Source organism: Mustela erminea, chromosome 4 (genome assembly GCF_009829155.1).
Source record: "Mustela erminea isolate mMusErm1 chromosome 4, mMusErm1.Pri, whole genome shotgun sequence".
NCBI classification, from domain to species: domain Eukaryota; kingdom Metazoa; phylum Chordata; class Mammalia; order Carnivora; family Mustelidae; genus Mustela; species Mustela erminea.
Genome location: NC_045617.1, coordinates 19,271,477 through 19,295,193, shown reverse-complemented (window position 1 = coordinate 19,295,193; position 23,717 = coordinate 19,271,477).

Here is a 23,717-nt window from a genome sequence, read left to right as displayed (position 1 = left end):
TCACAATCAACAAACCCCATATTCCGCCCACGTCTCCAGGTAATCACTATTCAAAATTCTATAGCCACAGAGGAGTTTGTCATATTCTTGAATTTTATGTAAATAGAATCATACATCTACTTCTTGTGTCAGGATTCTTTATCTCAAAAATTTTTGAATGTGTTAGCTGAGAAACAGTTATATGCTACAGTTGGCTTATCCATTCTTCTGTGACTGGCCATTGGTTGTTTTCATCTGAGGCCTATTATAAACGATGCCACCATGAATATTTTTGTAGAATTCTTTTTAAGGATGGATATCTAAAAATGAAAAAGATAAGCCATAGGGTAAATGTCTTTTTATTAGAACTTGCCAAAGTTTTACAAAATGAGGTACCATTTTATATTCCCAGTAGATACGTGTTCCAGTTGCTCCACATACAGAAAAGTATGTGATGATATCTCATTGTCCTTCTGGTGAATTCCTGAAAGTCCATGAGGCAATCAAATCTGGTCCTATGGCAAGCATAACATAGTTACTGTGTTCAGGTCAAACAATGATTTTTTTTTTTAATTGACAAATAACATTATATTTGCATAATGATGATTTTTATATGTTTATAGGCTTCTTTTTTTTAAAAATGTTTCTTTTTTTTTTTTTAAAGATTTTATTTATTTATTTGACAGACAGAGATCACAAGTAGGCAGAGAGGCAGGCAGAGAGAGAGAGAGAGGAGGAAGCAGGCTCCCTGCTGAGCAGAGAGCCCGATGCGGGACTCGATCCCAGGACCCTGAGATCATGACCTGAGCCGAAGGCAGAGGCTTAACCCTCTGAGCCACCCAGGCGCCCTGTTTATAGGCTTCTAAACACTGGAAGCTCAAGATGGATTTTCCTTTTCAGATATCAGAAAAAGAAATTACAGTAAAAGTTTGGAAGCCTTTATCCAAATGAAATTGTTCTATGTGGGCTGCTACTGTTGGGCATGCCTGAAGGAGAAGTTTTTCATTCTGGCTTGACATTTTTATTACTTGATTGCTCATTTTCAGAATCCCTCACGCTTGAAGGGTATTTTGTGTTTTCACACATCCATTGGCTCTCTCATCGCAGCCTGTATAAGTTAGGGAGATAAAAGTGTTATCATCCTGCCTAGAACTCCATGTTGGCACTGGGTGTTGAGCAAAAATAGCAGCCACGATAAGAAGGTTTCCCAGAGGAACACCCGCACGTGAGGCTCACTGTTGGGCCTGAACTGAGACTATATTCCAGGCTAGCACCAGAATTAAAGTCAAAGAGATTTCATACCCAGAGACGTAGTCCCTAGAGCCTCCACTGCCCCTCAACACACCTCACATGTGCAACAGTGTTGATGACACAGCTGCCACGTGCTCTTTGCCTCAGCTAGGTATTTCATAAGCAGCTGGACCCAGGCCCAAATCCATTGCTGGAAGGTGTTGACACTTAGAGAGGGAATAATTTCTTGAGTGTTTTTTCATAATCAATACACGGACACCACCTCTCCACTGGAAATCTGTGTATACCAGGGAAATACATCCTCGGGTTCCTTTTACTCTGCTGTTTTTATAGTAGCTGCATTCAAAGCTAATTGATGCATGATTTTGACCATTCTAGTCCTCGGATTATTTATTTTTTTTAATCTTCTCTGGGTTCCAAATACTTTGCAGTCACAAGCATTTGCCCAGGATCTTGTTGGTGGCCCAAGATGCAGCTGTAACCACTGCTGACAATGATTTTGATTCTTCCTTGAGTCACTTGCTTTCCAACCCTCCTTGGAGTTATCTCAAAGTAACAGTGAGAATTTCTTAAATCTACTTGAGGGAATAGCCTAAGTGATTCCCGAGGAGAATATTCAGGACACATACACGTTCTCCGCCCACCCACTCAGAGTTGCTTGACCTTTGAGAGCATCCGTCTTCTCTGAAAAATGAAATTCATATTTCCTCTTGGGATAGTTGTGAAAAGTGAATAGACTATTCAATGTGGAAGTCCTTTATTAATTTTAAGGCATGGCAAAATATATTTTGTTACCCTTAAAAACAGAAAAGCCAAAATGAGTGCATGGGGCAGGATATCGCTGCGTCTGCATCTGAATGTATGCCTAAGATGTGTGGCATTTCTCTCAAAGTGCTTTGTATTTCATGCAAGGTGGAAAAAATAAGAAAAAACCATGTCCAAAAGAGAGCGTGCTGATAAAAAGTATGTCAAGATGATATTTGAGGGGAGGTGCCACTAAAGCTAAGGATAAAGGCAGAGAAAAGAAAGGACAACTAGAAAAACTAGGGAAACAAAGGCGTCGGAAGAGATGATAACAAATGAAATATAATTGTGCTAATCAAATGTAGCAATAAAACCATTATAAGTATAGGATATCTAACCTCTCCAAGATGCATGTGTAGTGACATTTAGGAAGTATATAAGTCAAAGAACTATGTCAGTTCTCTTTTCAGGTATACCTGATGTTTGTAGAACCTCTCCCTACTTACCACTCAGGCCTTTGTGAAATCAGTTTGAACCTCTGACCCAAGATCTGTTCTGGTGATTGAGCTTTAGAAGGTCCATGAGCTACACTTATTTATCATCCACCTCTAGGCGAGGTTCATCCGCACTCTGGGCTCTCTTTGTCCTAGTTCCAGTTCACCTCACTGACATTCCAGGGGCATTGTGCTTTCTTTGTCCTCCATCAGCTCAGTAGAATTACACTTGGGTGAAAAAGATCTGAGTTCTAATCTTTAGGATCGATTACTGCTGATTAGAACTTCAGTCATTGACAGGAATTTGGGAGTGACTCTGGTTAACGTTCTCTGGCTTTGTTTACAGTAGGATTTTGTCTACTGTAGACATTGTCACACTCCCATTGACAAAGCCTGATGCACAAAAATGCCTACCTTGTAAATGGCCCCATTTAGAAATACTGCTTGGGTTTTTGAAAGGGTTTGTTGTACGATTTCTTTAGGTCTTTTACTGCATTTGAATAAGATTTTATTCATCAATTTTCAAGAACACATCTATCACAGGGAAAGGGGGGGTATTCCTGTATAAGGAGTGCAGGAAGAATATCTTTAAAAGTTCAAAGGCCTGCTGGGGCACCTGGGTGGGGCGGTCAGTTAAGCAACCAGCTTGGCTTCCTCCTGGGTTGTGATCTCAGGGTCATGATCTCAGGGTCATGAGATGGAGCCTGCATGCTCAATGGGGAGTCGAGACTCCATGCTCAATGGGGAGTCTGGGTGAGATTCTCTCTCTCTCTCCCTCTGCCCCTCCTGCTCATGCACTCTGTCTGTCTCTCTCTCTCTCTGAAATAAATAAGTAAATTGTTAAAAAAAAAAAAAAAAAAAGGTCTGCTTGAAACTATTAAAAAAAAAATGCCAAATGTTAGTCTTGCTCATAAAGAAGAAAATGGCCCTGCTTTTTCCCAGGACTTATTAAAACTCTATGCAAACATGGGACACTACTCCACTGTCCTTTGCCTTCTAGTTGCTTGGACTTGACCCCCAATATATCCAGAATCATTTTTTATTTCTGTTTTTGTTTTTAAGATAAACCCTCTTTCTTAGGGGTGAATGTAAGAAAGTAGTGCCTAGAGGGAATCATAAGGTTAAACATTTATTTTGAAACTAGCATGAAAAGAGAGTAGAAGCAGCCCTCAATAATCCATGTTAAAAAGGGACAAGATTAGTTTACTTAATCCAAAAGTTTTATTTTAGACACCACATGCAACTTTTTAATTAATTCATTCATGATAAATAATGCTTTTCCTTTCTTGTTAATACCTTCACCAATTCTCCTTCCTAAATTTCCATTCAATTTTTGTTTCCTAAGACCCCAGCAGTATTCTATAGACATAAAGGAGTTAGATCACACCTCTTCAACTAATCCATCTAATTACCCAACTCACCCCCAAGCAATGTGCTAACCAGAAAGACAACGTATTTCATTAGTGAGTTAACAGTGGTTTGCAGAACTGGATCAACCAGATTCTCCTCTGCCAAGGCCCAGGTTTCTGAATTTCTGTCCTCAACGCAGCTCTGTAGGTTAGGGTAATGTATCAGAGACACTGGAAGCTTAAGCTCATTTCTGACTTCTTCTGCTATACCTTCTCTCTTTCAACAGTCTTTAAACATGTATATATGTTATATGTATATAAACATGTATATGCTTATACATATACATGATTATACCTGGGTGGCCCAGTTGGTTAAGCATCTGCCTTTGGCTCAGGTCATGATCTCAGTGTCCTGGGGTTGAGTCCAGCCTATCTCCCTGCTTGGCGGGGAGCCTGCTTCTCCCTCTGCCTCTGACCCTGATTGTCTCTCTCTCTCTCTCTCTGTCAAATAAATAAAATCTTAAAAAAAAAAAAAAAAAAAACCTTCTCCTTTGACCCCATTCTACCTCTTGTACTAGCATTCAAAATTTTTTATTCCTTTTTCCAAATTTATCAGAAGTGCAACATGCATTCTCATTTGCTTGAGAATGCAAATGAAATCTGACATCTGCTTCATTACTTGATTGAAATTGCCTATTGTTCCTCCTAAGGTCACAAGCAACTTCTAAGCGACCAAATATCCAAAGGATATTTTTCAGTCTACCTGTGAAAGGCAACTTGATTTAAATACTGTTGTTGACTTCCTGCTTCTTAAAACTCTTCTCCCTTGGCCCCCGTGCTACCGCACCTTCCCGGTTTCCCTTATATTTCTGTGAGTCTTCCTTTTGCCTGTTTTCTCTGCACAACCATTCAATATTGCCCAGATGTATAGGGCTTTATCTCACCATTTTCCATCTATGTTCTGTTCCTTTGTGGTTTTATCTACCCATGTAGTGCAAGTGTTATGTGTTTGCTAATAGCTTCCAGATTTTACACTGAAGACTGAGACTCTTATGCTGAAGTATAGGTTGGATAACTCCATGAGAATACACAACAAAACTTGAAATTCCACATGTCCAAAGCTGAAATTATCACTTATCTCTTGAAATTTTTCCTATTCTTGTATTTTCTATTTCATTTTTATGGGATTGCCATTCAAACAAATGTTTAATCTAAAAACCTGGGTGTCACTCTTCACTGCTGCCTTCCTCAACCCACACGTGTAATCAATGAATTTAAATCTTGGTGATTTTACTTCTAAAATATATCCTTTATTACCCCAATTGCTAGTATTAATACTAAAGTTCTAGTATTAATACTAAGGCTCCCCATCTAGGAAGACTCCTACAGGGTGTGCTAACCTCCTCAACCATCTCATTGACATTCTTCTCACCTTTCACTACTCCCTGGAGTTAGAGCTACAATATCTATCTCTTTAATGGTTCCCTATCTCCTCACAGTGAAGACCAAGCTCCTTTGCATGGAACAGAGCCCCTTGACCATCTCTATGCCTTCACCCCTTGCCACTAAATCTCATACCTTTCATTTTTTACCACTCCATCTCAAACTTTATATTTCAGAAAATTCAAAATGCTTGTAGTTTCCCACACAGCATTCAATTTCTTGCCTTCATATTTACTTAAGCTGTCTCCATTCCTATCTCTTATCTTCCCCTCACCCTAGCCAACACCCCCTACTGCCTAGCTTCTACTCATCCTTTGAGAATGAGTTCATCGTAATCTCCAAAAGATTTTCTGAGGGTAACACCCTCCTTTCCACCCCAGGGTAGTTGAACTTCTCTCCTCCAAGACCTCAGATGTGTTATATATCTCCCTCTGTGTACTCATCCTCAGTCTTCAGCATCATACCTGACAGTAACTGGCTCCCATGGATATTTGTTGAATGAATGAGTGTGGAGTAACAGGTTGGCTTCCTGCTGACTGGGCTTTTAGCATTGTATCAGTCTAAGATATGATGTCATTTCTTTCCATTGTAGAGGAGGCAGAGAGGAATATGACAAATGATTTTATCACATTTCCTTTTAACAGTTCAGCCTCATGATTTTGTTTGAAATGTTATAGACTTGCAGAATACCAAATGCGTACAGATCTAAATGTGGCCATCAAGTTACGTTTCAAAAGCAATAATTTTAAAATAGCTCCCATTGTGGAAACTGTGTGACAAGCTTCCTCTAAGAGAGAACACAGTCGGAGATTGCCTATAGTTTTCATGTCCTTCTGTTACACATTTTCCATAGGCGACACCAACGATTAGGACAAGTTTCCCATGTGTCTGCTTTCTCTCTGGTCCCAGTATAGAGGCGGTAATTGATGTGAAACTTGGTTAAAGTTGGTTACCAAAGAGGAGAGAAGGAAAATCTAAAAGCATGGGAACCATCCTTCCAATAATCAAGAGATAACACAGTGCGTTTTTACACTATTTTAGCATTTTTCAACTCCAGAAAAAAAAGAACAGTGCTTCCTGTAACTCACAAGTCAGCGCCTGGGCTTTGTCTCACAGGAAGCATCTGGGCGCTGCAGGTCAGAGGCGAGGAAGGTTACAACGGGCAGGTTTCACAGGCAGTGATTAAGAGTGTGGAAACTGGAAGTTTCCGGGAATAGGATGTGAATACTTTTTAAGACAAGAGCAAAGAAGGATAGACAACAGAAGAACTATCGGAAAATATCTGAAAAAGAAACTCAGAGGCTTCAAGAAATAAAAACAAAGTAAGTCAGATAATTACTACCCACTGTGTTCAAAAAGGGAAAAATTAAGAGAAAGAGTTTTTAACTTAAAAAAAAAAAATATTGACAGAAGGAATGCAGCAGTGACCGTGGAGGACGCATCTAACATCCTTTGGGAGATGCCCCGGAACAAAGCAATACTGAAAGGGAGAATAATGGCAGTTTTTGTCAAAAAGTTTTCCGATTTTATAGACAAGAAAGTCTTTAGTTCTGTACCTGCATAATATTTCCTTTGTTAAATCTTATGTTACATATTACTAATGTTCATTTAAACTTTAAAAATAAAGAATTTTAGGGTGCCTGGGTGGCTCAGTGGGTTAAGCCTCTGCCTTCCGCTCAGGTCATGATCTCAGGGTCCTGTGATCGAGTCCCCCATCGGGCTCTCTGCTCGGCAGGGAGCCTGCTTCCCCCTCTCTCTCTGCCTGCCTCTCTGCCTACTTGTGACTTTTCTGTCAAATAAATAAATAAATAAATCTTTTAAAAAATAGAATAAAATAAAGAAATTTTAAAATTGTCTTAAATATTTGATTCTAGATAAGATACAGCTCATTCCGTTCTTCTACCTATACTGGTTTCTTTTCTAATTTTGCAATATTAGCATTTTGAGATTTATATTCCATTTTCATCCACTGGATATCCTCCAGTCAAAGCACCTCGTGAAATCCAACCTCAAAACTCTCCAGACTCGTGGATCCCTTCAGCTTCCAGAAGGACTCAGCATGCCCTTCGTTTTCCATGCCCTTCCTCCGAAGGCATTTGACTCAGTCATTCAGATGCTATAAGTTTCTAAAATAACAGTTTCTAAAGACTCAAGTCTTTTTGTAATAGAATAAAGCTTATACAATTAGGCAATTATAGGTAGAGTCATTAGCTTTGTCCCTCTGATAAATGAAAAAAATATAGAAAAAATAAATGCGGACATATTTTTTTTAAGATTTTATTTGTTTATTTAACAGACAGAGCTCACAAGTAGGAAGAGAGGCAGGCAGGGGGCGGGGGGGGGGGGTGGGGAAGCAGTCTCGCCGCTGAGCAGAGAGCCTGATGCAAGGGCTCGATCCCAGAACCCTGAGAGCATGACCTGAGTGGAAGGCAGAGGCTTTAACCCACTGAGCCACCCAGGTGCCCCACACATATTATTTTAGATTAAATGCAAGTAAGTTCAGCATAAGCTTGAAAAGTTCATTATATGGGGTTGGCTTAATACTTTGCCATAACACCATACATATGTACCACTAATAAAAGCTGTATCTTTAGATATTTAGACAATATCTATAAAATTTAGTATCATCAAGTCACTTTATATACTTGGAAGCCAAAGCCCTCCATAAACAATGTATAATTCACAAATATTTTAGGCCTAGAATCGGGGAAAAAAGCACGGTACTGAAAAAGTTAAATTTATTGCTACATGGCGGAATCCTAAATTCATCCGCTTATTATGCAAAACAGTGATCTTTTCATTTCTAAACTATAAACACACCTGTAAATGTTACAAATATAACATCCTATTGATGACTAAATCAGCTTACTGTATCATGAAACCTTTACTCAAGGCTGTTTTTCATGAGCTATAGAGAAAAAGAGCAAAAGATAGAAGAAAAAGCATCAGTACTTTATATTTCATTTGGCTTAAGGTTTTCTTTTTGTTTTAGGATGTCCCCAGGCAGTAATTTCATTAATGTTCATGTAGGGTATTCCTACCAATCCAGTAAGAAATTCTTCTGATAATGTTTGTTCATAGCAGTTGAAAGAAAAACTAAGGTACCAGGAAAAAACAAAACATTCCCTGCCGAACAGGAAAATAAGATCTGGAAAATCTGAGCAGAAGTGTAGGAAAAAACAGCCTATTCCTCTGTATTTTGCTTGTTCAACATCCTTTTTGATAGGGACAGAATCTGGCTTCTTGGTACAGGATGATATGGTATGTATATTACTTACCCATTACTGGTTACAAATTACCCCTCAATTACCATAAAAAAGAAATAATATCTCATGCAGTTTCTGGGAAGTCAGGGACCTGACAGCCATTTAGGCAATGGTTCTAGCTCAGGGGGTCTCTTGAGGTTGCACTCAAGCTAGGGTGACCAACACTCCCAGTTTGCCCGTGACAGAGGAGTTTCCCAGGAAACACTATGTCAGTGCTAAAACTGAAAAAGTCCCTGGAAAACCTAGACAGTTGGTTCCCATAAATCGAGTGTCATTTGGGGCTTTAATCTTTAGGGATGACTGGGTTTGGAGGATCCACTTCCAAGTTTACTCACATGATTGTTGGCAGGAGGTTTCAGTTCTTTACTGTGTAAACCTATCTACAGAGCAAGCTTATAACATGGTTCCCCTCAGAGACGGTGAGGCGACACCGCATTTTATGGCCTAACCTCCAAGGCATACAACCTAACTTCTGCTTTAGTCTATTCATTAGAACCGAGACACTAAACTCAGATCACACTAGAGAGCAGGAGACATAGAAGGTCGTGCATACCAGGAAACAAGGATCATTTTAGTTTTGTGTACCCAATAAAGGGCAGTGCCTACCTTGAAGAGCCCAAAAGATGTTTGTAGAATGAGTTGCATTGCGGTCGACGGGCTTCCAGCTTTTACACTACCCGGTGTTAGAACCATCACTCCTCTCTTGTCAACTGCATCCCGAAGCCCAAGGGCACAGACATCCACAAAAGCACCCACCTTTGACCACCATGAACCACTAAACGGATCACCTGCTGGCCATGACCTGAAACTGCCTCTTATCAACCACAAGCATATTTTCATTTAATGGAATTCATTTTTCTCTTCCTTTATTTTAATTGACTAATCAAATCCATAATAAAACTGCTTTAAGTTGGTAAGAATCACTCTGTTTAAACAGTTTTTTCTTCAAAGATAGGGAATTAGGGAGTAAATAGTATTTATCACATGTTGTTTTCCTTTAAAAGATAATCATAATCCCTGATGTAACTTTTTTCCCACTTTAGGCCAGACAGTTGTGATAATGATTTGAGTCAGGTTTGGAAAAGAAATAATTATTTTTGCTGGCATAAGCCTTTGAAGTATAATTGGGTTTCCTGCTGGGAAAAAATCTATCAGCTGTTATGAGGCTTTCTCGGTTCTCAAACTACAAATGTAAATACTGAGACCTTTGCAACACCAGTGAGTGATCCTGGTGTCCAGCAGCTGGAATAGGTAGAAATAGCCCAGCTATTGGCAAATGTTACAACCATAATATTGTGTCTCCAGAATCCACAACTTTTCCAAGGCTTCCTGGTCCTTGGATACACCTCAACATTCTGAAACATTCTGTGATTCCAGCTGCTGAGATGGTAATATAAGGAAATATTCTCGTTAAATTCAGGTTGTTTTTCTATCTGTGATCTCAGAGCAGTTGACATTTGACCTGTGGTGGGAAAGAGCAAGATATTTTATACAAAGGACAACCCGCCCCCCACCCCATTCGTCAGAGGCTTAGTAATAGTGGAGAGCTCCAATGTGATTTCATCTACTATCTAGTTTGGCTTTCTTCCCATAAGCACTCAGACATGGTAAATGACATCATCAGAAACAGGGTAAATACTTTCAGAATGGACAAGCTTATTAATGCTCACATCAACGTGGATAAAATGAAACTAAATTTGCAAAACTCCTTATCCTAAGAGAGCAAACATATGTAATATTTAACTTTGGAACATCAGGAAGGTTTCTAAGATTTTTTTTAAGAGGATTTTTCTTTTTCTTTTCTTTTAAAAGACTTTAAGATCACAAGTAGTCAGAGAGGCCGGCAGAGAGAGAGAGGGAAGCAGGCTGCCCTGCCCACTGAACAGAGAGCCAGATGCAGAGCTCTATCCAGGACCCTGGGACCGTGACCTGAGCTGAAGGCAGAGGCTTAACCCACTGAACCACCCAGATGGCCCAAGAGGATTTTTCTTTCTCTAAGCGAGATGTTTGTTACCATTTCTCATAATTTAATTGTCCTTTATTTCTAAACTTTAAATTTTGTCTTTTGTCCTTTTAAAAATTGATTAAGATAGTGGGATATCATTGTTCAAATTAGATGTGGCATGCAACGAAAATAATAACGAAACAAATGACTCATGACATAACATTCAGGTTCTGTAACCATATTACAAATATATGAGAAGCATCTCTCTTTTTAACTTTTTAAAAAGCCTCTTAAGAAGTATCTCCCTTTATAATATTTTTAGAAGACTCTAACACTTTCTTACTCTCTCCCTCTGTCCCCCAACAAGGCCTATACACAGAGGGAACTAAGTAATGATTATTGTTAATGATGATGATCAGAATTAGCCACTTTTCAAAATTTTTAATAAAAATCATCCTTTTCCTCAACCTTAATTCATCTATTCATTGTAAAAACTGTTAGAAAATGTAAATCAACACAAGGAAGAAAATGTGAAATACTCCTAACCTCACTTCCCTAGAAAATCACTGTTACATTTGGAGATTGTCCTTATCTCTCTTCTCCCTCTAACTTGTGAAACTTAAAAATAAAATATCATGTGTCTGTCTATACTTTTATAACCATCTAAAATGTTTTATGTTGGTATCTTCAAGAATATCTTCTCATCATTGAAACAGCAGATATGCTCCAGTGCCTCGCGGGGAGCACTTACACAAGTGCTCCGTAAAAATGAATCAGTGAGTGAAGGAGCAGACAAGTGAATTTGTAATGAACGTACCAAGACCTATCTTTGTGGAAAGCTGAATGATTGCTTTCATGAAGTGTTTTTGGCAAAAATGATGATCGATAATAGTACTCACTTACTGGCATTTTTTTTTTAGCACACTGCGAACCTGAGGAGATAGGTTTCGTCCTTTACCGCCACCATGTCAATGATCTCTGAGACACTGAACAAGCTGCCCAAGTTTTGAAGCTAAGTTTCAGACTCAGACCTGACGGAATTGAAAAGCATGTAGCTCTCTCCACCATAACACACTGCCTTTCAAATATGGCTCATACACTGAAGTGAAGCTTTGTCAAAAGGACGTCCCCACCACCTACAATACAGGGAATTGCATAATGACAAGAAGCCTTTCAGAGCCCCTCACTGCACGGACAATCCCTGTGTTCCCTGGTGGTAGAGTACAGCTGTTACCATCCATCCCGGGGGGGCTGTTTCATACTGGTACCGTCGGGGCCATTGAAATCACAGACACATTCACTCAGAAGAAAATGAGTGGATTTTCTTTTTCTTTTTGAGAAAGCTTTTTACAATAATCCACTTAATCCCATGGCTGATTTGCCATTGAAATCTGAGGCACAACGTCCTTTACCAGGAATTTCCTAACTTTGAAAAAATTTAAATTAGCCAATAAGATTTTTATTATTGCTCCTTCCTTAACGTTAAAAAAAAAAAAAAAAGCATGTGTGTATGAGTGTGTGTGTGTGTGTGTGTGTGTGTGTGTGTGTGTTTGGATTGGAAGGGTGAGGATGGAAGGGGAAAGCACATGGATTCTTTCAGCAAGATGAATATCATTTCACCTCTGAGAAGAATTATGGCATATCCAATAAAAACAAAGAAAATTGGATGACTTAGTTGTAGCGAAAGATAATTTATTTTTTTAAAAAAGGAGGATTTGGGATACATGTTGTTATATACTTATAAAAACCTACGGAATACACAACACCAAAGGTTAACCCTAATATAAACTATGGACTGTGGGTAACAGTGATAGGTCCGTTTCATCCGTTGTAACATATGTACTATTCTGATGGGGGATGTGGATAATAGGGGAAGCTGTGTGTGTTTGGGGGCAAGAGGCATATGGGAACTCTATATTCTACTCAATTTTGCTATGAAGTTAAAATTGCTCCCAAAAAAGTTGTTGTTGTTGTTGTTGTTTAAACCAGACCGGCATGACACAAATGAATGTATTTCTAGGTCTTACAAAGAAGTAAACAATGTTTTTCTCATTCCAATGGAATAAACAGAATTATATATATAAATTTCTGGTCTTCTAACTTAACTTTATTTATGTGAGAGGTGAACCCGTAGCCATGGATCTCTGCCTTAGTTTTCCCTGGTTTTGAATGGCATCACAACCTCCCATTGCTGGGCTCAACCTAATGCAACAAAAGCATCTCCTGGGAACTTAAAAGGAATGCAGATTCTTAGGTACCACCCAGACCCACTGAATCAGAAAATCTGTCTTTTAATAATAAGCCCTCCAAATGATTCTGATGCAAACCAAAGTCTGAGGCCCACTGGTTTAGAGGATAGTGCTGCGGCATTCTCTGGCCAGATCATTCACAAACACAGAGGCCAGCTGCAGGGATCAAGTGTTCAATGATCTAAAATGGGAGAGCAATACCTTTTTTATAAGAGTGCTATGGCAATTAATGACTTAGTACATATAAAATACTGAAAACAAAGCTTGGCATATATGTGTCTATTAATATTAGCTATTGTCCCTGCCATATTTACCATTATAAGTTATCCAGCTCTTTGAAACTGTTCATGAGCATAATTTAAAAACTATGTTGGGACAACTGAACTTGGACTCTGTTAACTGCTCATAAATTCTGTTTATGGGGAAGTGTTTGTATTCGTTGCAATGATAGTAAACTCTTAACCTCCAGGTAGTTTCTACACACAGACTCTTCATTGTCTAGCCCATTAGGGCCACGGGTAACAATCTCTCCTCACAGGTGCACAGTGTGAAAAGGATGTTATGAGCCAGCCTCATGGGATAAGATACTGAGATTAGGAGAAGGACAGAGTGCTCTTAGACAGGCACTTAATTACTGGGGAAGTGGGAGATGTTTGGCAAACAGCTAAGGGAAAAGTTGTAAAGAAACACTAAAGAAATAAACTGTGTGGGGAAAGAAAAGTAAGCCATGAAGTCTAGCTGTGAAGACCCAAACAGGGTATTTTCTACAGAGGGAGTTAATAAAGGAACAAAGGAGCATCAGGAAGACAGGATGAATGTCAGGAACCAAAGGTGGCCCCATCATTTCAGTACATTTGAAAAGTGGGGAAGCTCAATAATTTTTTTAGTATATGACAAAATTGCCTATCAAAATGGCTATCCTCAGGATGCCTGGGTGGCTCAGTCAGTTAAGTGTCTCCCTTCAGCTCAGGTCATGATCTCAGAGTCCTGGGATTGAGTTCCATATTGGGCTCTCTGCTCAGCAGGGAGCTTGCTTTTCCCTCTGCCTGCCTCTCCCCTGCTTGTGCTCTCTCTCTCTGCCAAATAAAATCTTAGAAAAAAAAAAAAAAAATGGCCATTCTAAGACATTCCAGACCCAACATGGACAGAGTAAGGAAGAATCTGAACATTGACAATGGCCACTGCTATCATCTAGTCTCTGAAGATGAAGATGAGATTGTTATAAATTCTCATGGCTCAATGCCCTGCCAAGATTTCCATGTCTTTCCAGTATATTTATGTTGTTATGGTTCTCATCAAATTAAGATTGTTTATTGATTAATAATAATAGCTAAAACATATATTACTTACTCTGAACTAGGCACTTCTGAGTTTTACAAACTGTAACTCATTAGCTAGTGACCTCAGGGAGTGGTTATTACTATTATTGGAGGAAACTAAAGCACAGAGAAGGTAATAAGTTCACAAGATAACAGTGCTGGTTTGAGGTTCAATCCCAAGCAGCTTGGCTCCAGAGACTGAGTTCTTGTCCACTTAATGGACAAGTTTTGCTGACTTAATGTTGTCCTGTCGTGCGTGTGCTGTTTTTGTTGTATATCTCATGGACTCTACAATGGCTGTGTTATTTGACTGACCAAAAAAGGTAAAGAAGAAAGAGAAGATTATCACACAAGACATGTATGCGTGTAGTTGACTTTATTAAAGCTTTGAAAAGATGGACAGAGCAAGTCTGCCTTACAACAATTAAAAGAACTCAAAATTGAATTGTAAATGCCAATGTATGTAAAAAGCATTTTTTTTTAAATGTCCTAACCTTCCAGACTGAAACTGGGCCCCCTTTTTTCACATCCTGATGGTCTGCTTAACTTTGTTCATAAGGAAAGAAAAAAACCAGTTTGTCCCTAAAAATAATTTTAGCACTTGCCACCAAGATAATCATTTTTATTTACCCTTGTTGCCCTCACATTCAGATACCAGAGAAAGCCAAGAGCCAGTTTAAGTAAGTCCCCTCTAGAAGAGCTAAGAAGCTAGAATTATATAAACAATAGGCCCTAATCCAACCTGGCTTCACTGGAACACAATGTGAAAGGGACTGTTGGTCATGTTTTTATGTTTTCTTTAGGTCATGCACATGAGTTAAGAAACAACTCTGTCCTTTGAATTTAGATGCCACATGGGCCCAGGTAGACGCTAGGATCGGTTGACTAAGACGCCCCTTAGACCCCCTGCAGTGCAGGCACCTGGCATCTCGTTAAGGTGTTCATTCAGTAAGAGCAATTTGAGGACCACATTCAGAGACAGCATCATACACACGTGACCTGCCTTCAGAAGAGCATCACACTTGGTTTAATGCTCTGTTGTCACTGTCCTGAAATTCTTAATGATTTTGAGTAAGGAGCTCCATATTTTCATTTTGCACTGAGCCCCACACATTATGTAGCCAGCGCTGGCCCTAGCAGCTGCCTTACATCCATCTTCTCATGTGCTAGTCAGCATGGACAGGAAGGTAAGTTAAAGCTGTCAGAAGATACTAAGCCAAACAGCATCTCCACTTGATCACACACCAACTAGAATTTGACTTTGAACAGTGTCAGGTAGCTTCAAGCCATGCTCCTAAAATATAAAGCATAGATACTTGAAGCCCATCTACAAACTGTGAGTCCTCAGAGAGACAAATACCAAAACTGAGAGTAAACATTCAGATTTTTTTCAAGATTTTATTTATTTACTTTGAGGGAAAGAGAGCACCCAAGTGTGCCTATGTGGAGAGAGAGAGGGAGAGGGCATCTCAAGCAGACTCACACTGAGTGTGGAGCCCAGTGCTAGGCTCCATCTCATGACCCTGAGATCATGACCTGAACTGAAACTATGAGTCACTTGCTTAGCCAACTGAGTCACCCCAGATACCCCAGAACTTTTTTTCTAACAATTTGACATTACCACAATATCCAACTACATGATAATTTCTCTCATCATTCATTTTCATTAGATTTTATAAAATTATGAGTCCATGATGGGGGGAGAGGGAAATACTCTGATGCTTGCCACAGATATTTTGAAAAACACTGCCCAAGTGAGAACCTCTTTTCCAATCAAGATTAAGAAAAAACAGAGACCACAAAAGAAATGTCAGATTAAGATGCTGCCCTTGGAAATTTGAGGCCCTGGGAATGAGACATCCTAAAGGGATTTAAAAATAAACAATACACCAAAGACATTTTCAAAACACTTTCTGACTAACATTTGCCATAGAAAACATAACCTTATTTCTTGGAATGTCTTCTTGATATTATTGAATTAAAAGTATATTCTTTGAACTCAAATGTAGGGCAACAGTAGTTTTATACTTCTTACCATTTCCAGGTTCAGATTTAAACGTTAACAAATCCTGTGCTCTACGCTGGACCTGGCCTTTCCACCTCTTAGGAGAGGCCAACTATACTCCAAGCATTATTTGTCACCTGGGGGGCTGATACCGCGTAAAGATTTCACGTAAAAATGTAATGCCACAGTTTATTTTCTCTGGTACTCAATTAATTCTTCCTCTCTGGGTAGACTATGACTTTTAGTTGGCTTACATTTCATGTAGGTGAGGAGCTAGGTGTTTGCCTATGGTCAAACTAGGGTACCTAGACCATCTGCTTTCATTTCCTGCCTGGAGCCTTTTGAGTCACACTCTCGTCTACCCTGCAGATAAGAAGAGGCAGAGTAGTGACTCTTGTCGTGACTAAACTGAGCTTTGGCCAGATGCCATCTGCTCACACTGAGGCCTGCCCCATGAAAAAGCCCCACATTCTTATGTCTACGAGGAGGTAGTTTGTTGGGTTTGTTGTTCATAATATTATACCCTGGGGAGAAATTCCTGCCTGTCCTTAATATAAGCAATAGTTTAGTTTTTCCTGTCCAATTAGTCTCTCTCTATGCCATGGACGCTGTAAGTTGTATAAGTGATCAAGCAGCTTTCTCTTTCTTCCTGGCTGCTAGGATGCCAATTAGTACCAGATTCATAGTCCTTTTGTACCAACTGTGTAGGCTTTTATGGGATGTGCTTTTATACTTGGTTTGTTCTTAGCTCCCTGCTATCCCCTCTCTAGTTTGCTTTTTCTTTTCCCAACTACGTATAATTTATGTTATATCCCATCATAAAATACTTCAGTTGTTACTGAAAAAAGACATCAGGGAAAAAGAGAAATGGAGAAAGAAGAGATGGGAAACACAGCAGGGGAGAAGCAGGAGGGGGGAAAAAAGGGGGGGAAATATAAGGCAAGGAAGGAAAAGGGCTATATTTTTGTGGTAATAAATGGAAATGAGATTGAAATGAAACTGGATTCAAATTATAAAAGGGACATAGAAAAGGAAGTATAGATTATTGTAGTCATGAATTATATAAAAATCATTTCAAAAATAAAAATTGGGAACTCTCTAAATACTCATTATCTGTTGCTATTTAATTACGTCAAAGACATGAAATGTGTAACAAGATATGGAATGAAGCTTCTCTTGTTGTCTCAGAGGTTTGGCTTCAAATTTGAAAGCTTCAAATTTAAGAACCAAGTTCACTATTATTCCCTTGCCCATTCTAAAAAGATGGTCTAGACACATCCCCATAGAATTTACTAGGAAGTAGCTGAACTGATTTCTTCAACTACCGAATCTATTAACCAACACCAACCTAAAGAAGCCGAAGATGCTATGGAGGAGATTTTTTTGAAAGGCATTAGTGGGAATGAAAAGCAACTGATGTTTTTCTCTTATCTCCTCCATGAATGCTTCCTCTCTCTCAAACACACACAAACACACACACACACACACACACACACACACACACACACACCCCTTAAACCAAGAGAGAGGACCCTGAGGGAAGCTCTCATAGCGTTTGGAATCATCTTCTCGACGACGCAACTGGCACCTCAGCCTCCAGATGGATACAGCTGAGTTGCAGCCTCTTGGGTGCCTGTGCCTTTAGAGAAGACTGGGGAGAACCTGACGTGTTTAGCGTCTCCAGGAGTTTGGTGTTATGCATGAATATAGACACTGAGGCTCCCTCTTCATAGAGAAGTCTGAGGATGGGAGGCTGGCTGGAGGAAACTATAAGAAAGGATGAAGAGACAGGACAGCAGTAAGGGTGACCTGCACTTCCAGAGTTTTCCTTCAGGTCACGTGGAAGTTGCAGAAGGTAGCCAGACTCTAGGCTGCTCGAAAGGATCCCAGGGGAGGGGATTACCGGCCAGGTGGAGGAAACCCCAAGGGTGGGCATCTGTGGTAAGAGAGGAAGGTTCTGAGATGTAAACCAGCGGAAACCTCACCCATGTGAGGAAATCACAGTGGGGACATCCCCAGAAGGGTCTTCCCAAACAGCCCTCCAAAACACCTGGCAAAGGAATAAGCATTGGGCATCTGCCCCCAAAGAAGGCTGACCCTGAACTGTGCACAACAGTCGGTGAGGGGCGCCTTTTCTCCTTTGCCTCTGATGACTGAAGCAGAATCCATGCCTGCGTTCAGCCGCAGTTAGGGAGAAGGAGTACGCCTTTGAATTGAGTGCCAACGTAATCGTGTTTTAAATTTTAATTTTAATTGAACTTTTTTTTAGCTAGGAAAAAAAAATACTGTTGTAATACCTAAAAGTAACTTCAAAAGCAATGGGATCTCTGGTTCTGGGGTGGAAAATCTAAAAGATGGTAGAGGAAATTTTTTTTTTATGATTTATATGCTGTCAGACCTAGCCCATTCAAGAAATCATTTACATAACTGTATAAGTAATCCAAGTCAAAATAAAACACAAAGCAATCGAAATATATATATATATATATATATATATATATATATATATATATATATATAGAAGAAGAAGAAAAAGCCTGGGACACCTAAAAATATAAACTACTTATATTCTCCTCAGGGCACCTGGGTGGCTCAGTGGGTTAAAGCCTCTGCCTTCGGCTCACGTCATGATCCCAGGGTCCTGGGATCGAGCCCCACATCGGGCTCTCTGCTCAGTGGGGAGCCTGCTTCCTCCTCTTCTCTCTGCCTGCCCCTCTGCCTACTTGTGATCTCTCTGTCAAATAAATAAATAAAAATCTTAAAAAAAAAAAAACTACCTATATTCTCCTCAGCACACTTACATGACATGTTATTTTAAAATTATATTGATAGTGTTCTCTCACACCTTAATTTTTCTCTTTCTCAGATAAATGATTGACCTTCCCTCTTCCTTCTCCTTTCCCAGATTATCTCATTTTTAATTTACTTTTTTTTAATTAGTTTAACTGGAGTAGAAGGAAGGGGAAAGACAGTAAAAACAAGAGTTTCTAACTTTCAGAAAATCAGTGTAACTTTTAAATTCATTGGGAATAGAAGTTATAATAATATGGTTATGGAGACATTTTCATACAACAGTGAATCCATTCAGTTGTGTATGCAGCACTCTATTCAGTGCCTTGCTCAGAGGACATACTCTGTGGGGGCAGAAAAACCTTCTATGCCATAAAGTGACTTACTCAGACTACATCACTCTCAACAACGCAGCTTCGTGAGATCAGCCGTCACCAGGCATCTTTCTTAACACGACCTCACATTCTTACTGCAATCAGCAGTGCCAAATGCTTTACCATTTAGATATAAAATTCTCCACTAAGAAACCCTAAATCATTTGCAAATTGCTTTCATAACTACCCCCTAAACTGAGCCTTCAAATTTTTTCTCTCTATAAAATTGAGTTTTCTAAATGAGTATGGTTTTTCTTCTTTCCCAATGACTCTGCACACAGGCTATTTTAGCTTAGTTGAAACAGGTGGCTGGAGCCAGAAAAACTGGGGCCTGAGTCTCCAGCCCATTGAAATACATTTCTTCCCTAGCAGCAGCTGCCCTTCTGAGTGTTTTTTAAACTGTGAATCCTCCCACTAACAGTACAATTAATCAGTGACTGCTTTTAGATAAATGCATGTAAAACCTAGAATACAATTAAATTAGACAAAAATTGGTCCATATAGTAAACCAATTTTTGTAGACTGTATATAATCCTTCAAACCCACAAATTGTTCCAAAAATATGTAAATGAATGAATAAATAGTTTCATATAAATCTTTTCTTTTTTTTTTAAGTCTCATATAAATTTTCTGATGTGCCTCTAATTACACTTGCTTCATCACAAATCATCACAAAACTTAAGGCTTTAAAACAACTACTTTATTTAGGGCAGTATTCTGTGGATCGGGAACATAGGAAAGACTTGGCTGGGCAGTTCTCTACTGGAAACTCTCAGGAGGTCACAGCAAGATGTGGGCTAGGATTTGGAGCCAACTTAGGGATCTACTTGGCTGGTCATCCCAGGTGCTGTCTCCAGAGGGCTGGCAGTTGATTTGGCTATTTCTGGACATTCAGCTGGGGCTGACCAGAGCCCTAGCACATGGTCTCTCCAGCCCGGCAATCTCAGGATGAGACTATAATGGCAGCTACTTCCCCCAAAGAGAGCATCCCAAGAAAAACTAGAGGAAGTTGGCGGTTTTTTAGGATCAAGCTTTTGAAGTTGCCTAGTGTCCCTTCCACTGCATTCTGTTGCTTACAAACTAGTTACTATGCTTCTCCCAGATTCCACAGGAAATCCCATAGACCTCACCTCTCCATGAGAGGAATGCCATAGGATTTGAGTTTTAAAACGGCCACTTTCCAGTTCTTCTCTTGTAACAACAATCTTTCCCCTGCTTTGTACACTAACTACCCCCCACGCGCACAAAAGAAGGCTTCTGTAATTACATTACCCTTTAAAAATCCTGACTGAAATGTAAAGCATTTGAAAGCACAGGATTTAATTATTTAGCTAAAAAAAATTTTTTTTTGGTTGTTAGGGGGGAAAAAAGTTGAAAGATATTTTGTCTGTTTTCACCTGGATGGTATGGATGGAATTTAAACATTTTTACATGGGTTTGACATTGATTCACTGAGACTGAGAAGTCTCTATGAACAATTCAACTAATGAATTTGATTCTAAGCCATGGCTTCATAGCACTTTAACACCACACACTTAAACACATTTTCCAAGAAGTGTCCCACCCTCTTAACCACCAAATAGTGATTCTCAAGGCCCCTGACAATGCCAAGGTCATTTCAAAGCATCTCTATTCCTTTTGCAATGCATAAGGTCTTTAAACATTATTGTTTTTTTATGGCTCTGGAGTCATCTTGCTTAGCATTTTCTTTCCAGGAAGACCAAAAAGCACTTGAGTAACTCTTAGTAAAATGAATGAATTCATGAACTTTCCAGTGGAGCTTCTGAGGGTTGGAGCGTTTCTAAAACTCACTTCTACACAGAAGGAATCACCTACCCCATCTTTCCTGTCCCACTTGTCTTGTATAAAGTTCAAATAGAACAGGGTGCACAGTTTATTGTTTACTTGTCTATCTCCTCTGCAAATTAAATACTCACTGGCAAGAGTGGAGGTTTCAACCATCTTTTCATCCTCAATAGCTACAACATAGAAGATGCTTCACAAGGGTGCCTTGGTGGCTCAGTCGTTTAAACATCTGCATTCCGTTCAGGTCATAATCCCAAGGGTCCTGGGATTGAGCCCCACATTGGGCTTCCTGTTTAGCAAGAAGCCTGCTTCTCCCTCTCCTTCTGTCTGCAGCTCCCCCTGCTTTTGATTTCTCTCTCCGTCAAATAAATAAATAAAATCTTTAAAAAAAAAAAAAAAAAAGGAAGAAGAAGATGCTTAATGAACATTGAATTATTCTATTTTTTTTCTTTTTCTTATAAAAGCATTGTTGCTGAAGCTTAAAAAAAAAAAGTGTCAGTACATATTGTTTCCCTAAAAGAATGTCGAATGCCACAGGTTTTCAAAACTTCCAGGGATTACTGTTTTGATAACCTAAATCAGTGGTTCTCAAACCTGAGTCACACTAAAGATCTTTAAAAATTCCAACTCCCAACCCCAGAAATCTTAATCTAATTGGTCTGTGATGAGGCTAAGGCATCCATATTTTTAGAAACAATTTTTTTTTTATCTTGAAGTACATTTAGACTTACAGAAAAGTTGCAAAAATAGAACAGAGAACTTCTATACACTTCTCACAAGGCTTCCCTTAATGTTAACATCTTATAAAACCACATTACAACTATCAAAACTAACAAATTAACATTGGTGCAAAATTTTTAACTAAACTATGTAGGTTACTTGAATTTTACTAGTTTTGTAGGAATGTGCTTTTTCTGTTCCAGGATCCAATCCAAGATCCTACGTTGCATGCAGTTGTCATGTCTCCTTTGTCTCCTTCAATCTGACATCTCCCATCCTTTCCTGGTCTTTTATGACCTTACCACTTTAGAAGAGTGCTGTTCAGTTGATTTGTAGAATGCTTTCCAATTTGGGAGCATTTCATTTTCTGATTATTGGATTGAGGCTTTTCATTTTTGCCAGAACACCACAGAAATGGTGTCACCTTCTCAGAACATAATGTCAGTCAGTACATTATGTCAATATGTCTTATTTCTAGTGATACGAATCTTGATCACTGCGTTGAAGTTGTGTCTGCTGGGTTTTTCCACCACAGTGCTACTAGTTTCACCAATATAATTAATGAAATTTCTGGGGAAAGTAATTTGAGACTATGCAACTATACTCTTTCTATTGATTTTTTTCCCTCAAACATTGAAACTAACTTTAGCACATACCCATGGATCTTGCCTACAACAGCTCTTACTATGCTGTTTCTAATGGCAATTTTCTATTTTCCTTGTTTCTTCCACAGTTATTAAGTTCATCTGGGGGGAAACACTATCCCTTATTCTCCCATTTGTCTAACTATTCATTTATTCAATTATATTTGTATGAACATATGGATCAAATTTTTGTGAGCTCCAAGGTGATTCTAATTTGTACTCAGGACAGAAAACCACTGGGTGATCTTTGAATCTGGCTCATAATGTGCTTCTCCTAGTCTGTCTGCTAATATAACAGTCTGTCTTTTCAATATATGTGTTGTTGGTACAATCTGTTCAAAAAGCTTGTTGCCCCTCTAAAATTTATATGGAAATTCAAAGGACCCAAAATAGCCAAAAATTTTTGAAAAAGAAGATAGAGAAATAGCACTACCTAATTAAGACTTGTAAATCTTGGGGCTCCTGGGTGGCTCAGTGGGTTAAACATCTGCCTTCCAGCTCAGGTCATGATCCCAGGGTCCAGGGCATCAGGCTCCCTGCAGGGAACCTTCTTCTCCTTCTCCCTCTGCTCTTCTAACCCCCTCATTCACTCTCTCTTTCTCCCTCTCAAATAAATAAATAAAATCTTTAAAGACTTGTAAAACTTGTAAAGCTACACTAGTCAAGACAGTGGCATTGGTTAAAAAAAAAAAAAAATAGGCGAAAGATCAATATGACAGAATAGAGTCCAGAAATAGACCATATAGGCATACTTCTGAGATACTGCAACTTTGGTCCCAGACCACTACAATAAAGCAAATATCACAATAAAGAGAGATAAATGATTTTTTTTTTTAGTTTCCCAATGCATATAAAAGTTGTGTTTACACTATGCTATAGTTTCTTAAGTGTGTAATAACATTATGTCTAAAAAAAAGTACATGCTGTAATTTAAAAGTACTTTATTGCTAAAAGATACTAACCATCATCTGAGCTTTCAGCAAGTCATAATCACTAATCACAGATCACCATCACAACTATACTGGTAATGAAAATGTTTGAAATGTTATGAGAATTGCTGATATGTGATACAGAGACATGCACTGAGCAAAAATGCTGCTAGAAAAAAGGTGCCAGCTGACTTGTTTGCCGCAGGATGCCACAGAACTTCAATTTGTAAAAAAAAAAAACACAATATCTGCAGAGCACAATAAAGCAAAAGGCAGTAAAATAAAGTATGGCTATAAGCAATTTATTTTCAACAAATTGCCAAGATAATTCAATGGGGGAAAAGATAATTCAATGGGGGAAAAGATAATCTTTTTGGCAAGAGGTTCTGGAACAATAAGACATTCATATG